This window comes from Papaver somniferum, unplaced genomic scaffold (genome assembly GCF_003573695.1).
Source record: "Papaver somniferum cultivar HN1 unplaced genomic scaffold, ASM357369v1 unplaced-scaffold_10, whole genome shotgun sequence".
Classification (NCBI taxonomy): domain Eukaryota; kingdom Viridiplantae; phylum Streptophyta; class Magnoliopsida; order Ranunculales; family Papaveraceae; genus Papaver; species Papaver somniferum.
The window spans coordinates 5,843,265-5,861,630 of NW_020618825.1; the positions used below are offsets into that span (position 1 = coordinate 5,843,265).

At 38.1% G+C, this 18,366-nt stretch overlaps 1 pseudogene; it reads right to left on the reverse strand.

Moving 5' to 3' along the window:
* Positions 1-10,405: 10,405 nt before the first annotated feature.
* Positions 10,406-10,505, reverse strand: LOC113327458 (annotated as a pseudogene).
* Positions 10,506-18,366: the final 7,861 nt, after the last annotated feature.

The following is an 18,366-nucleotide window of genomic DNA, read 5'->3' on the forward strand; positions in this document are numbered from 1 at the left end:
GGTAGACACATTTTTGTGTCTAATTTGTACTCAATGTCCGTATTGTTGGAACTCTATTTTTGTACTAATATTGTGTTTTTATGTATTTTTAGGAAATAAACATTTTTGGAAAATTCGGCTCGAAAAGTTGATTTTGGCACCCGTAGGACAAGTGTTATTCGGACTCTCGCTTTTGGATAAGGGGTAACCTAATTACTAAGGGGAACCCACAGGTCACCCCCAAGGCAGCTGCTATTCGCACCCCTACTCTGGATAGGGGGCTACCAGTTTCTTCTCCATTTGAAACGATTCTGGCGGGAATATTGCATGCAGACGCTGCAGATTTTGGAGTTGAATTCTCGGGCTGTTTTAACGAGATTCAATTGCTGTAAATGATTGGGCTCGACTTGTATTGATCAAACAAAGTTAGTTTGGGCTGGATAATCTGTTTGAGGAAGACAGCGTCAACAGCAGGAGCGTGAACATATTTCGAAGATATGGTGATTAATCAGCAGAAGATATCATAAGATTTGCTTCTATCCTATCTTAACAAAGTTTGGAAAGTTATTAAAAACCAAATATCTGCTATTAACGAGAAATCAGAGTCCACAGGGAAAGAAATAACGGACGAGGCCGTGAAGAATAATAGAAGATATTCGGGATTAAACCAAGATATTTTTGGGCATGTCGAGTATAAAAAGTCCTGTGGGAGTTCAGAGAAGCTTTATCAAGAGTTTGGGGAATTTTGGAGCCGAGAGAAGCGAGTTGGAGAAATCTCTCCTGCTGCTGCTGCTGCGTGGTGTGTTTGGGAACGACACACAAAAGACTTGCAAGTATACAAGGCCAAGTTTTAGTATAGAGAGTAAGCAAGGGATCAGTCCACAGGGAGTGGGAGCATACGAGAAATTTTCCTAAGCTAGCAATGGAGACAAGGCACTATGGCAGTGAGCAAGGCAAAGTAATATGGCAATTGCAAAGAACCAAAACAGTTAACAAAGCAAAGATGACAAAACAACATGAAACCAAGGCTGTGAGCCAAGGGCAGGGGGTAGTTTGTGCACTGATTTCAGTGCAAAACAGCTACAAATTGCAAGAAATTAAACAAGCAAAACAGGTAAGGAGATAAACTGAACAGGAAGCAAAACAAGACTGAAATTGTAAGTGACTGAAATAAGGTATTGTGGTCTAAGCTAAGGCTTAGAGTCCACCTTTGTGTCCTAGCCAAACAATGTGATCCTAGGTTGAGTTGAAAATCCTATGCATATATCTAGAATGGGAGGAAAACTAATTTGCTCACTAGTTTGCCCCTAGCATTGACTGTCTTTTGACAGAACAATCAATCACAGGCACTATGAGCATCAATCTCTTCCCATTGCTCAATCAAAACAGACATCAGGATAACTATCCTAGCAATTCACCATTTGACAATGCACTAGGCTTCATCTGAGCCTCAGCCTAATGAAGTTTAGCTCATGCTAAACATGTAACTAGAAATAACATTCATTGAGTATGATGATTCAAGCAACATTCAACATTCGAGATAATTGAAAACAACATGCACACATTCACTGTTAACTGCATAATAAGAACTGAAATTGGAATTGCATCAAAATAAATTTTGTTTCAAATCTCTACTGGCTAGTCCAGAGATGCCCAATTTTACAACCCCTAACACCCTTTTATAGTTACAGCAAAAAAAAAAACTAAAATCCCCAAATCAGTGAAATTAGGGTTTTACAAAAAATCCTTACCTAATCTCTGAAAACGATTGATAGCTCTCACCCATGCTTCCTTGTCGTCTGCTGATACTACCCATGCCTTCGATTTATTCTCTAACATCACCTATTTCATCAACTCCTAACCTAGGGTTCCTGTGCGATGAAACGATTAGGAGGTGATGTAATAAGTGGCTAGAAAAGTAGGTCTAAGTGATGATGGCTCGAGTGGTGATGGTTGAATGATTTGGGGGGAGAAGATGGTGGAGTGATTTGGGGGAGAAGATGGTGGTGATGGAGACAGCGTCGCTGTTTCAGAAGAGGGGAAGAAGGAGATGGATCGATGGGTTTTGGCAGAAGGGTGCGTTTGGTGCGGGTAATAGGGTTAGGTTGCTTAGGTGTTAAACGGGATCATCAAATTTGATGTTTTGTGAAGGGAATCCGTGGGATGATAACTTCTGAAACGGATCTAACGGCGAGATGGAGACATATTATGAGCGACCATTGGATGCAAAAATACAACGAAACTAACGGCTCAAGATGGAGTTAGGTGTTGTAGTGTTGGTAAGGTGCATCGAAATCTGATGCATGATGACGCAGAGACCGTTGGATGATGGAATGGATCCAATCTTACGGTTAAGAAGGAAAACGGGTTTGGGTATTGAATTTTGGGTTTAGGATATGGATTTGGGCTTAGGAATTGGATTTGGGCTTAGGTAATCTTGAGCCCACTTCTTCTTTAAGAACAATTTCTTCCTTTTTAAGCCCATTTTTATCCTTGAGTCTTCCATAACACATTCTTCACTTCTTTTCCGCTAGAGATTCCACCGGCTTTCTCCCGTGTCTTTGCTCTTTTGGCTCCGCAACTCATCTAGTCTTTATTTGGTACCTAAAAATACAAAATTAATTAATAAAAATATTTATTCTTGAAAACAATGAAAATACAGAATATGGGATAAAATGTAGAATTAATGCACAAAAGATGAGTTAAATGCCAAGAAAAATATATAGAAATATGCACTTTTTAGCACTCATCACTGCGCTTGAAGAGGAGGAAGAAGATGAAGAACTGACGCTCTAGAAGCGTCGTTCTTCAACAGTTCCAGCTGCAGCCGAGAAGAGTCGTTGTTTACAGCGCTGAGAACGGTCAGTTTGGCACGCTTAATTTGAATTTGCAACGTCTCTTGTAACGGTAACTTCTGAAACGCATATACAGCGTTGCAGATTCATTATTATTAGTTTTTCTTCAACAAAAACACCATTTGATCTATAATTATTTTTTTTTGAGTGTGTTTTCATGATGAATAGCTAAACCCCAATACCGGGATGATTGAGGAAGCCATATTTCACGCAAATAAAAATTATATTTGATTCTTTTTTGACTACTTGCACTTTTTATAAATTGTTTTATGATTTTTCTTAATTGGTTGTGATATCGTATGATGATGTATGCTTGGTCTTAGTGCTTTTGATGCGTCATGCTAGTGATATACAATAAATCTTCTAAAAATCTACTTTGGCAAGAATAAGAGTCGATATCATTTGAGCTATAATTGTTTGGAATAAATATATGAATTGTGTGAATGATTAATGATGGAATCCGGAGTCCTAGTGTCTCTTGATCCTGTGACAAATATTGTGTATATATTTTTATTTATAAATCTTTTCAAGTCCGAGCAACGAACTCTTATTTACCGCACGAAAAATACTACAACAACCCCGTTCAGGTTGTCCCCAAGAAATCAGGTATCACTGTAGTCCAAAATGATAATAATGAGTTAATCCCAACCCGAGTGACCACGAGATGGAGTGTATGTATTGACTATAGGAAATTGAACAAGGTCACAAGGAAGGATCACTTTCCCCTTCCTTTTATCGACCAAATGCTAAAGAGGTTAGCTGGATATAGTCATTATTGCTTCTTAGATGGCTACTCCGGATATAATCAGATCGTTATTGCCCCAGAAGACCAAGAGAAAACCACTTTTACCTGTCCCTTTGGTACCTTCGCGTATAGACGCATGCATTTCGGGCTATGTAATGCCCCTGCAACTTTTCAGCGTTGTATGATGAGCATATTTTCTGATATGGTAGAACGGTTCTTAGAGGTCTTTATGGATGATTTTTCAGTATTTGGTTCATCTTTCGATGAGTACTTGCATCATTTGACATTAGTGTTGAGTAGGTGTAAGGGAAAAAAATTAGTGCTTAATTGGGAAAAATGCCATTTCATGGTTAAATCAGGAATTGTGTTAGGGCACATCGTCTCTTCAAAGGGTATAGAGGTAGACAAAGCCAAAGTTGACCTTATTAAGACTTTACAGGTCCCAAAAACCGTAAAAGATATTAGGTCATTCCTAGGGCATGCAGGTTTTTACCGTCGATTCATTAAGGATTTTAGCTTGATTTCTAGACCTCTTTGCAATTTGCTTGCTAAAGATGTTAAGTTTGTCTTTGATGATGCTTGTTTAGAGGCTTTTGAGAAGCTTAAGACTTTACTCAATACCGCTCCCATAGTCCAGGAACCTAACTGGAACCTAGCCTTTGAGATTATGTGTGATGCTTCAGATTATGCTATAGGCGTCGTTTTAGGACAACGAGAAAACCAATTACTTCATGTGATTTATTATGCTAGCAAAACTCTGAATGATGCCCAAATGAACTACACAACTACCGAGAAGGAACTTTTAGCCATCGTGTTTGCCTTGGATAAGTTTAGGTCCTTCCTATTAGGTTATAAGATCATAATCTATACAGATCATGCTGCTTTGAAATACCTTTTATCTAATAAGGATACCAAACCTAGATTGATTAGATGAATCCTATTGTTACAGGAATTTTTCCCAGACATTAGAGACAAAAAGGGTGCATAAAATGTAGTAGCATACCACTTGTCTAGGCTAGTTGTTAGTTCCCCTAGTGATTCCATTCCTATAAGGGATAACTTTCCTGATGAACAATTGTTCTCTGTTTCCCAATCACCTTGGTATGCAAATATAGTGAATTATCCTGTTACTGGTCGAACCCCTCAACATTGGGGTAAACAAGATCGTTCTAGGTTTTTAGCCGAGGTTAAGCATTTATTTTGGGACGATCCTTATTTGTTTAAGTATTACCCAGACCATATCATTAGGCGATGTGTACCTAAGAGTGACCAGTCCAGTATTCTCTCCTTTTTCATGAACATGCATGTGGGGGTCATTTTAGTGCTAAGAAGACTGCTGCTAAGATATTGCAGTGTGGTTTTTACTGGCCTTTATTGTTTAAAGACTCTCATAGTCATTGTGTTTCTTGTGAGCGTTGCCAGAGGTTAGGGACCATTTCCCGTAGAAATATGATGTCTTTGAACCCTATTTTAGTGATTGAGGTCTTTGATGTGTGGGGAATTGATTTTATGGGTCCATTTATTAATTCTTTAGGTTATATTTACATAATAGTCGCTGTAGACTATGTGTCTAAATGGGTTGAGGCGGTTCCGTGTAAAACAAATGACCACAGGGTCGTAGTCCAGTTTTTGAAAGAGAATATACTTACACTATTTGGTACACAGGGAGCTATAATTAGTGATGGAGGTTCACACTTTTGTAATAGACCATTTGCACTTTTAATGAAACAATATGGTATTGCCCACAAAGTAGCTACCCCATATCACCCACAAACTAGTGGTCAGGTAGAGGTCTCCAATTGGGAAATTAAGCGTATTTTAGAGAAAACAGTTAATCCTAATATGAAAGACTGGTCATCGAGGCTTACTGATGCCTTATGGGCTTATCGTACTGCGTTTAAGACACCTATTGGAATGTCACCTTATAGAATAGAGCCTATTGGGCTATTAAAAACCTAAACTTTTCACTTGACAAGGCAGGAGCTCACAGAAAACTCCAGGTTAATGAGTTGGACGAGATTCGTAGAGATGCATACGATAGTGCTAAGGAGTATAAGAACAAAATGAAACTTGTACATGATGAGAATATTTTACGAAAGTCATTTTCTCCAGGTAAAAAAGTTCTTCTGTATGACACTCGTTTGCATCTATTCCCCGGGAAGTTGCGCTCTCGGTGGACCGGTCCTTTTATGGTCCGTACTGTTTTTCCTCATGGCGCTGTTGAGATTGAGACACCAGATGGTAGTAGTTCTTTAAAGGTTAACGATCAGAGATTGAATCCCTTTTTAGAACCTTTTCCTACAGGTGATGTTGAGGAGGTCCATGTTTACCTTGATTGACCATCGAGGCGGTTTGTATGTTGTATATTATTTTTGTAGGTTTTTGGTTACACTTCACCCAGGTACTATCCTTCCGACTTATCTCTTTACTATTTCCTCATGTTATTTATACTTTTGATAATGTTCTTTCACTAGAAACATTGAGGACAATGTTAGATTTAAGTTTGGGGGTGGAGTAGAAACTTTTTGTTACAATAAATAAACTCCAGAACCTAGAAATTTATGCCTATTAAGGATGGCACTAACAATCTAAGTGGATGGAAGCATTTTGGTTGTAGGAGTTGAGGAACCAATCTGACTAGATGGTAACATCTAAAGAGTCTATTCATAAAAGCACAGAGCTCAGGTGTTAGAAATAACATCATAGTTTCACCATATCTCATTGAGTCCTTTTCACTTCTGTTTTTATTTTGTTTTGTTTTTAAACTATGTTTCTCTAAGTGATTAGGTGGGGCTCATGATTCAAGTTGTTACCAATGCTAGGGTGAATCAGAGTGATTGAGATACAATAAAAAAAAAAACTGAGACCAGACCATCTATCCAACCGGAATAAATTCAATAAAGTCGACCACTGGTACCATTGTATATGCCAGTATGGTGATATTAGTCAGACTAGTATCTCAGTCCATTATGATAGGTTCATTTTAGCGGAGGCCTTCAGACAGATATGAGAAACACCGTTCACCTAGTAAACATCAAAACCATATATGTTTTTCTATATCCATCTTCTTGATCTATCCATGTGATTAGTTTTGACTCCGGATATTGATGTCCATAGTGCGACTATCTGAGTAGATCTCTGTCACTTATATATGAATTTTAGTATGCTTGAGTGCAAACTTATGTACAACAATTGGAATTTCGCATCAGGGTACTTCCTCCTGTAGTCAATAAGTATGCCAACCAAGGAGATTCTTTAGTGTCTTCCAAAGTTTTGCGTAGATAGCTAGGATCTGGAGTAAAGGTTTTGTGGGTATACCTCTGGTAAGCCCTCCCGAGACTATAACTCGGACACTAGGGACACCTATGGGTTTAAAGGCTTATTGCATACGCTAAATGTAATCGACGATGCCTGCGACAGTGAGTTAGGATTTTATTTTATGGATTTGATTTTCTCGAGGACTAGCAAATAATAAGTTTGGGGGTATATGATAGACGCATTTATGTGTCTATTTTGTTCTTAATTATGTATATTGTTAGTGCTCGATTTTGTATTTATTTTGGCTTTTTATGTCTTTGTAGGTGTTTTTGGAAAAATAAGATTTTGCGGCGAAATTGGCTCGAAAAGTGTTTTTTTGCGTTCATGGGAGGACATTTGCTATTCGGACCATCACTTTGGATAAGGGATTACCTAATTACTAAGGGGCATCCCATTTCCAGGCAGCTGCTAATTGCACCCCTAATCTGGATAGGGGAGACCATCTTCTTCATTTGAAAAACACAAGAATTGGCGGGAAACAAAACCAATTACGGGAGATTTTAGGGTTCAATCTATGGGCAAATTCCGAAGAGATTCAATCGGAGAAATTCGTTGGTATGTACTTGAATGAAGTAAACAGGCATGGTATGTTTGTTTAAATCAAGAAACTTGGGCTGTTAACTCGGTGTTAGTCGAAACAGGGAGGCAAATATCATGGGTTTCTATTTTACGGAAACATGGAGAGTTTTTTACTCAGACTTTCTCATGGATTTCGATTGGTTTGGGCTGGATATTTCAAAACAGGGTTCGTATGTGTTTGAGGCTCGATAAAAAGAAATTTACACGGAATTTAGTCAAAAAAGGGGAGGATTAATATTACGGGAATTTTTGGTTGTATTTGTGGAAGGTACGTAGTGAGATTGGAAGGATATGCACTCTGCAAGATTTACTGCTATCTTTAGAAGAAGTTTTAACAAAACAGAAGACATAGAGAAGATTGGCAGGGAAAGAAATCCCGAGACTTGAGGTGGAGGGAAGATAAGAAGAGCCGAAGATTTCTTGAAGTGGAATCGACCTGTGGGCTATAAAAGGAGTTGGGATAGCTCATAGAATACTTACGTACACTTTGGGGAAGTTTAGAACATAACAGAGCACAAAAACACCAAGTTGCAGAGATACAGGCGAGAGGAAGAAGAAGAACTCAGAACAGCAGTAAGAGACAGTCGCAGAATCCGTGGCCTTTTCTTTCAAATTCAATCAGTTTGTCACAATTTCTGTGACAATTATTCAGAGTTCGCAACAGTTTTGTGTTAGGGTACTTCGTAACAGTGGTTCGTAACAATTATATCCGTTACAAACACGCTGTTTTATACCTTCTCTTCTTTTTAATCAACTTTTGAGCAACAAACATGTATTTTGAGCAAGTGATTAATATGAGGAGCTAAAACCCATTTCTGAGGCGATAGAGGAAGTTATTTTTCCAACAAAAAGTGGTATATTCTTATTTATTTATTTATTTATCGCAATTATTTTTATGATTTTTTTGCCTTGAGTGAAAATTATTTGAATGATTCTTGTTAAGCAATTGTTATTTCTTTTGATAGAGCATGCTTGGACCTAGGTTTTTGATGTTCTATGGTTCGGATTTACACTTGTTATTTTGAGAATCTACTTATTGCAATAGTTTAGAATGAAATTGAATGAAAAAATTGCATGAATATAAATATTGGATTAAATCACTTTGAACTTGGAAAATAGTGGAATCTTAGCCTCAGTGTTATTTTAATATTGATATCAACTTTGATTGAGTTTTCTATAATTTTTAGTGAGTTTTCTATTTTAATATTATAATTTAAGTCTAACTAATATCCTTCGCAAGTCTGAGAATCGAACCACTTTACCACTATCTACAAAACACATCAATTTTTGGCGCCGCCGACGCGGATTTGCTTTTAGGGTTTTAGATTTATTTTTCTTTTACTTTTTTTTAGGTTTTTATTAATATTTTTTTATTTTTTTTTTCGATTTTACGTTTTTTGGGTATTTATCTTTTGTCTACAGGTTTTGGATCATAAAGAAAATTGAGCCAAGGAGTTTGGTGATTTTGTAAAAGACTTGGAGCGAAAGATTAAAGCGAAAAGAACGGAAAAGAAGACAGTTTTTTTTTTAGTTATTTTATTTTTCCTTTTTAAGAAAAAAAAATATATATATTGTATTAGGCTTAGTTATTATATTTGTAATTTTTCTTTTCTTTTTGGACACTTTGGACTTTTGGACTTTGGACACTATTTTTATTTTTATCCTACGGAAGGGTACTTTTAAATATAAACTGTTTGCAGAGAAGGAGGACAATTACAATATTGTCTCTGCACCTTGGGTTCGTACACTGACATAGGAGTCAGTGGACCGAGTCGACTACAACCGATTCACCCCCTGTCTGGAACGGGAGGTAAGATTCTGAACACTCGCGAATCCACTGTCAGCGAGTTACTGTTTTCTTTTGTATGCTTATATGTTGAGGACTGAATACGTACTTTAATTTTCTAGTAAAGGGCAAGGCCTGGCCATACAAGATAAGGGTTCGGATTTCATTACCGTCCTCTTCTTGCCCGCCTTAGGAAAACGACACCAAACGCGAACCTAAGCCTAAAATTTTGACTAGAACGAGACCGACAGGGTAACGAGCTTAACAGGAAAGTCATTCGAAAAATATTGGTTACTCTGTTAAGCATACTTCGAAGTTCTTGACGGTTTACGTAAGTTAAATGCGTGACTGCGCCGCCTTGTAATACCGGTGAGGCCTTGGGTATCAAAGCTCCACCGAGCTTCCCTCGCCTCTATTCAACTTACTTTAACTCGGATTGATTCCAAAGGGGTTTGCTTAAATTGTAACGAATTCCCTTTCGAAGGATTAGAAGCTGGTCTAGAAACAATCTAAGTGGAGCCATCATGCGTTTTGTTTGCTCGAAATCAATAGGTTTGATTTGGTTGAGTCAGCCTTGTTTTGTGATTGAATAGAATCCCCTTCCTTATTTTTTTCGCATGCCTGAACGTAAAAGAGACGCCCTAGGTAGATTTGTTAAAGAGAAACCTAGTAGTTCTAAACGTCTCGATTACCTAAATTTAGAAAGTACGATTTTTGAAGAGTCTGTTTTTGAACGTCCGCTTGAGGAGACAATCCCTAATATTCCGATAGTGCCAGAAATGGCAACTTTAAAAGCTTTGTTGAATCCGACTAGGACTACTCGTCCTTTGTGTATTAAGTTAGCTGAAACCGAGGCACCCTATGAACTGAAACCTGGGACCTTACAGATGCTCCCAATCTTTTTAGGGAAAGAAAATGAAAACCCCTATTACCATGTTAGCGATTTTGAGAAAATTTGTAGTACTCTAAGAATTAGAGGCTTAGATGATGATGCTTTGAAACTTAGGTTATTCCCATTTTCCCTGAAAGATAAGGCCAAGTCGTGGCTATATAGTTTAGACTCCGAGTCAATTGAGACATATGAACAACTTACATCTGCCTTTTTCAATAAGTTTTTCCCTAGGCACAAAACATCGTCTATTAGGACGCAAATATGCACATTTTCACAACAAGAGGGAGAATCTTTATATAGGTGTTTGGAAAGGTTCAATGATTTATTATTCCAGTGTCCTCATCATGGTTTAGAAAAGGTTAGGATAGTTCAGATCCTTTATGAGGGTTTAGATTATTCCACAACGACCATGGTTGAGTCTCTATGCACTGGTGGATTTGAAAACCAAACTGTTGATGTGGCGATGGAATTTTTTAATGAAATCGCCGAAAAAACCCAGCAATGGGAAAATAGTAGGGCACCACAGAAAATAATTCTTTTAAGTAGAGGAAACGTTATTAGGGTAGAAGGAGGCTATGAATCAGATGCCAAAATTGCTGCTATAGCAAAAAGGTTAGAAGCTTTAGAAGTGGGCCAGACTAGTGGTAGAGTGGAGCCTTTTTGGGAAGGCCAGAATATTGAAGAGCAAGTCAATGCTCTTTATAATAACAATAGATTTGATAATCGTCAAAAGATTGACCCATATTCAGAAACCTAGAATCCTGGTTGGAGAAACCATCCGAACCTTTCATGGTCTAAGGGCCAAAGTCAAGGTCAGTTTATTAATTCTAATGCTCCCCCAGGTTTGGCTATACTAAGAATCCTTCAGGACTAGATCAGTTTCAGAATCAGTCAGATAAGAAAATCCTAAGTTTAGAGGAATCTCTCGCCTTGTTAACTCAACAAACTGCAAAATTTCAGTTATCCCGTAGAACAGAGTCTACAAGCTAGTAATAGGATAGGACAAGAAAATAGGCAGGTTATTTTCGAGTTAAAAATCCAGGTTGGTCTGATAAGTGATTCTTTGATAGAAAAAGGTAAGTTTCCTAGTCAAACACAACCCAACCCTAGAGGAGTTCATGAATTAGGTGCAAAACCATCGAATCAATTGAATGCTGTTAGAACCCTTAGGAGTGGTAGAGTTGTATACAATAAGGTAACCATGCCCGATAGTGAACATACTGTAGTTCACCCCTCAGAATCTCACCTCTCAGGACCATTAGCTGAGGAGACTGATAAAGTTTCTGATGATGTGAATTCGGTTCCTGAAAGGTCTGATTTTATGCCTAGAGCCCCATTTCCTCCATATTAATACCAACAAAAAGGAATCGAACTTTAATGACATAGTGGAGGTTTTTAAGCAAGTTACCATAAACCTTCCTTATTAGATGCAATTAGGCAAATTCCTGCTTATGCCAAGTTCCTTAAGGATATGTGTACGCGAAAGCGAAAACTTAGCGTCCATAAGAAAGCCTTTTTAGCTAGTCACGTAAGTTCAATCATTCAGAACACCACAACTCCAAAGTACAAAGACCCAGGTTCTCCTACCATTGCTTGCACAATAGGTAACTTCCGGGTAGAAAAAGCTTTACTTGACTTAGGAGCCAGTGTGAACTTACTGCCATTCCATGTATACTTACAGCTAGGACTTGGTGAAATGAAACCTACTCAGATGACACTGCAGTTAGCTGATAGGTCTGTTAAAATCCCTCGAGGTGTTATCGAGGATGTTCTTATTGAGGTCGACAAGTTTATTTATCCAGTGGATTTCGTGGTCCTAGATACCCAACCTGTCCCTGACCCAGAGAACCAGATACCTGTGATTTTAGGTCGCCCATTTTTAGCTACGTCTAATGCGATCATTAACTGTCGAAATGGTGTGATGAGTTTATCTTTTGGTAATATGACTATGGAGATGAACATTTTTAATGTCAGTAAGCAACCTCATGAGCTAGATGACACATGTGTTGAGAGGTGAACATGATAGAAGCCTTAGTTCAGGAGTCATTACCAAACATTTTGTCTGAAGACCCATTAGAAAGTTGTCTATCCCATTTTGGTTTAGATTTTGACGACGATAGCACTATTGAACAGGTGAATGCTCTATTAGATTCTACCCCGTGTTAGACACTGATAGATGGAAAGCTAGGTTCGAACCGTTACCAGTTTCTGAGACTACCCTAATTCCTTCTTTAGAAAGCCCCCAAAGTTGGACCTTAAACCACTACCCGATACTCTAAAGTATGTGTTTTTAGGCCCATCTGAGACTTTACCTGTGATTGTAGCTTCCGATTTGGATAGTGATCAGGAAAGTAGGCTAGTAAATGTACTTCAAGACAATAAGGAAGCTTTAGGGTGGACTATAGCAGACATTAAGGGTATAAGTCCTACTGTGTGTATGCATCAGATTCATTTAGAGGAAGACTCCAAACCTTCTAGGGAGATGCAACGTCGACTGAACCCTAACATGAAAGAGGTAGTTCGAAAAGAGGTGCTTAAGTTGTTAGATGCGGGTATTATTACCCAATTTCAGACAGTAAGTGGGTCAGCCCGTTCAGGTTGTCCCCAAGAAATCAGGTATCACTGTAGTCCAGAATGATAATAATGAATAATCCCAACCCGAGTGACCACGGGATGGCGTGTTGTATTGACTATAGGAAATTGAACAAGGTCACAAGGAAGGATCACTTTCCCCTTCCTTTTATCGACCAAATGCTAGAGATTAGCTGGACATAGTCATATTGCTTCTTAGATGGCTACTCCGGTTATAATCAGATCGTTATTGCCCCAGAAGACCAAGAGAAAACCACTTTTACCTGTCCCTTTGGTACCTTTGCGTATAGACGCATGCCTTTCGGGCTATGTAATGCCCCTGCAACTTTTCAGCGTTGTATGATGAGCATATTTTCTGATATGGTAGAACGGTTCTTAGAGGTCTTTATGGATGATTTTTCAGTGTTTGGTTCATCTTTCGATGAGTGCTTGCATCATTTGACATTAGTGTTGACTAGGTGTAAGGAAAAAAATTAGTGCTTAATTGGGAAAAATGCCATTTCATGGTTAAATCAGGAATTGTTTAGGGCACATCGTCTCTTCAAAGGGTATAGAGGTAGACAAAGCCAAAGTTGACCTTATTAAGACTTTACAGGTCCCAAAAACCGTAAAAGATATTAGGTCATTCCTAGGGCATGCAGGTTTTTACCGTCGATTCATTAAGGATTTTAGCTTGATTTCTAGACCTCTTTGCAATTTGCTTGCTAAAGATGTTAAGTTTGTCTTTGATGATGCTTGTTTAGAGGCTTTTGAGAAGCTTAAACTTTACTCACTACTGCCCCATAGTCCAGGCACCTAACTGGAACCTACCCTTTGAGATTATGTGTGATTCTTCAGATTATGCTATAGGCGTCGTTTTAGGACAACGAGAAAACAAATTACTTCATGTGATTTATTATGCTAGCAAAACTCTGAATGATGCCCAAATGAACTACACAACTACCGAGAAGGAACTTTTAGCCATCGTGTTTGCCTTGGATAAGTTTAGGTCCTACCTATTAGGTTCTAAGATCATAATCTATACAGATCATGCTGCTTTGAAATACCTTTTATCTAAGAAGGATACCAAACCTAGATTGATTAGATGGATCCTATTGTTACAGGAATTTTCCCCAGACATTAGAGACAAAAAGGGTGCAGAAAATGTAGTAGCAGACCACTTGTCTAGGCTAGTTGTTAGTTCCCCTAGTGATTCCCTTCCTATAAGGGATAGCTTTCCTGATGAACAATTGTTCTCTGTTTCCCAATCACCTTGGTATGCAAATATAGTGAATTATCTTGTTACTGGTCGAACCCCTCAACATTGGGGTAAGCAAGATCGTTCTAGGTTTTTAGCCGAGGTTAAGCATTTCTTTTGGGACGATCCTTATTGTTTAAGTATTGTCCGACCAGATTATTAGGATGTGTACTGAGAGTGACCAGTCCAGTATTCTCTCCTTTTTCATGAACATGCATGTGGGGGTCATTTTAGTGCTAAGAAGACTGCTGCTAAGATTTGCAGTGTGGTTTTCTGGCCTTCATTGTTTAAAGATTCATAGTCATTGTGTTTCTTGTGAGCGTTGCCAGAGTTAGGAACCATTTCCCGTAGAAATATGATGCCTTTGAACCCTATTTTAGTGATTGAGGTCTTTGATGTGTGGGGCATTGATTTTATGGGTCCATTTCCTATTTCGGGTTATCTTTACATACTTGTCGTGTAGACTATGTGTCTAAATGGGTTGAGGCGGTTCCGTGTAAAACAAATTACCACAGGGTCGTAGTCCAGTTTTTGAAAGAGAATATACTTACACAATTTAGTACACCGCGAGCTATAATTAGTGATGCAGGTTCACACTTTTGTAATATACCATTTGCACTTTGAATGAAACAATATGGTATTACCCACAAAGTAGCTACCCCATATCACCCACAAACTAGTGGTCAGGTAGAGGTCTCCAATAGGGAAATTAAGCGTATTTTAGAGAAAACAGTTAATCCTAATAGGAAAGACTGGTCATCGAGGCTTACTGATGCCTTATGGGCTTATTGTACTGCGTTTAAGACACCCATTGGAATGTCACCTTATCGTTTAGTGATTGGCAAGGCATGTCACCTTCCCGTTGAGTTAGAGCATAGAGCCTATTAGGCTATGAAGAACCTAAACTTTTCACTTGACAAGGAAGGAGATCACAGAAAACTCCAGCTTAATGAGTTGGACGAGATTCGTAGAGATGCATACGATAGTGCTAAGGAGTATAAGAACAAAATGAAACTTGTACATGATGAGAATATTTTACGAAAGTCATTTTCTCCAGGTCAAAAAGTTCTTCTGTATGACACTCGTTTGCATCTATTCCCCGGGAAATTGCGCTCTCGGTGGACCGGTTCTTTTGTGGTCCGTACTGTTTTTCCTCATGGAGCTGTTGAGATTGAAACAACAGATGGTAGTAGTTCTTCAAAGGTTAACGGTCAGAGATTGAAGCCCTTTTTAGAATCTTTTCCTACAGGTGATGTTGAGCAGGTCCCTGTTTACCTTGATTGACCATCGAGGCGGTTTGTATGTTGTATATTATTTTTGTAGGTTTTTGGTTACACTTCACCCAGGTACTATCCTTCCGACTTCTCTATTTACTATTTCCTCATGTTATTTATACTTTTGATAATGTTCTTTCACTAGAAATATTGAGGACAATGTTAGATTTAAGTTTGGGGGTGGGGTAGAAACTTTTTGTTGCCTTTTTGTTACAATAAATATACTCCAGAGCCTAGAAATTTATGCCTATTAAGGATGGCACTAACCAATCTAAGTGGATGGAAGCATTTTGGTTGTAGGAGTTGAGGAACCAATCTGACTAGATGGCAACATCTAAAGAGTCTATTCATAAAAGCACAGAGCTCAGTTGTTAGAAATAACATGATAGTTTCACCATATCTCGTTGAGTCCTTTTCACTTCTGTTTTTAATTTGTTTTGTTTTTAAACTATGTTTCTCTAAGTGATTTGGTGGGGCTCACGATTCAATTTGTTACCAATGCTAGGGTGAATCAGAGTGATTGAGATACAATTAAAGAAAAAAAAAAAAACTGAGACCAGACCATCAGACCAACCGGAATAAATTCAATAAAGTCGACCACTGGTACCCTTGTATATGCCAGTATTTTGATATTAGTCAGACTAGTATCTCAGTCCATTAGGATAGGTTCATTTTAGCGGAGGCCTTCAGACAGATATGAGAAACACCGTTCACCTAGCAAACATCAAAACCATATATGTTTTTCTATATCCATCTTCTTGATCTATCCATGTGATTAGTTTTGACTCCGGATATTGATGTCCATAGTGCGACTATCTGAGTAGAGCTCTGTCACTTATATATGAATTTTAGTATGCTTGAGTGCAAACTTATGTACAACAATTGGAATTTCGCATCAGGGTACTTCCTCCTGTAGTCAATAAGTATGCCAACCAAGGAGATTCTTTAGTGCCTTCCAAAGTTTTGCGTAGATAGCTAGGATCTGGAGTAAAGGTTTTGTGGGTATACCTCTGGTAAGCCCTCCCGAGACTATAACTCGGCCACTAGGGACACCTAGGGTTTTAAAGGCTTATTGCAGACGCTAAATGCAATCGACGATGCCTGCGACAGTGAGTTAGGATTTTATTTTATGGATTTGATTTTCTCGAGGACTAGCAAATAATAAGTTTGGGGGTATATGATAGACGCATTTATGTGTCTATTTTGTTCTGAATTATGTATATTGTTAGTGCTCGATTTTGTATTTATTTTGGCTTTTTATGTCTTTGTAGGTGTTTTTGGAAAAATAAGATTTTGCGGCGAAATTGGCTCGAAAAGTGTTTTTTTGCGTTCATGGGAGGACATTTGCTATTCGGACCCTCACTTTGGATAAGGGATAACCTAATTACTAAGGGGCATCCCATTTCCAGGCAACTGCTAATCGCACCCCTACTCTGGATAGGGGGCGACCATCTTCTTCATTTGAAAAGCACAAGAATTGGCGGGAAACAAAACCAGTTACGGGAGATTTTAGGGTTCAACCTCTGGGCAACTTCCGAAGAGATTCAATCGGAAAAATTCGTTGGTACGTACTTGAATGAAGTAAACAGGCATGGTATGTTTGTTTAAATCAAGAAACTTGGGCTGTTAACTCGGTGTTAGTCGAAACAGGGAGGCAAATATCATGGGTTTCTATTTTACGGAAACAGGGAGAGTTTTTTACTCAGACTTTCTCATGGATTTCGATTGGTTTGGGCTGGATATTTCAAAACAGGGTTCGTATGTGTTTGAGGCTCGATAAAAAGAAATTTACACGGAATTTAGTCAAAAAAGGGGAGGATTAATATTACGGGAATTTTTGGTTGTATTTGTGGAAGGTACGTAGTGAGATTGGAAGGATATGCACTCTGCAAGATTTACTGCTATCTTTAGAAGAAGTTTTAACAAAACAGAAGACATAGAGAAGATTGGCAGGGAAAGAAATCCCGAGACTTGAGGTGGAGGGAAGATAAGAAGAGCCGAAGATTTCTTGAAGTGGAATCGACCTGTGGGCTATAAAAGGAGTTGGGATAGCTCATAGAATACTTACGTACACTTTGGGAAGTTTAGAACATAACAGAGCACAAAAACACCAAGTTGCAGAGATACAGGCGAGAGGAAGAAGAAGAACTCAGAACAGCAGTAAGAGACAGTCCCAGAATCCGTGGCCTTTTCTTTCAAATTCAATCAGTTTGTCACAATTTCTGTGACAATTATTCAGAGTTCGCAACAGTTTTGTGTTAGGGTACTTCGTAACAGTGGTTCGTAACAATTATATCCGTTACAAACATGCTGTTTTATACCTTCTCTTCTTTTTAATCAACTTTTGAGCAACAAACATGTATTTTGAGCAAGTGATTAATATGAGGAGCTAAAACCCATTTCTGAGGCGATAGAGGAAGTTATTTTTCCAACAAAAAGTGGTATATTCTTATTTATTTATTTATTTATCGCAAATATTTTTATGATTGTTTTGCCTTGACTGAAAATTGTTTGAATGATTCTTGTTAAGCAATTGTTATTTCTTTTGATAGAGCATGCTTGGACCTAGGTTTTTGATGTTCTATGCTTCGAATTTACACTTGTTATTTTGAGAATATACTTGTTGCAATAGTTTAGAATCAAATTGAACGAAAAAATTGCATGAATATAAATATTGGATTAAATCACTTTGAACTTGGAAAATAATGGAATCTTAGCCTCAGTGTTCTTTTAATATTGATATCAACTTTAATTGAGTTTGCTATAATTTTTAGTGAGTTTTCTATTTTAGTATTAGAGTTTAAGTCTAATTAATATCCCTCGCAAGTCTGAGAATCGAACCACTTTTACCACTATCTACAAAACATATCACATCCCCGGAACATCGCTAAAGGTGATCACGATGTATCATGTATCTGTTGGGTCTTGCACAATGAAATAATACTTGCAAAAGTGAAACACAATTAATCTGAATAGTCTATGCTACTTAGTTCACTTATTTCAAATTTGCTAAAAAACTAATTAATCACTGAAATTGCACGTAAGTGAGTTAGAACAAGGTGACTGCAAATATAAGTGTCAAATGCAATCGCCTCAAATAGCACGTGAA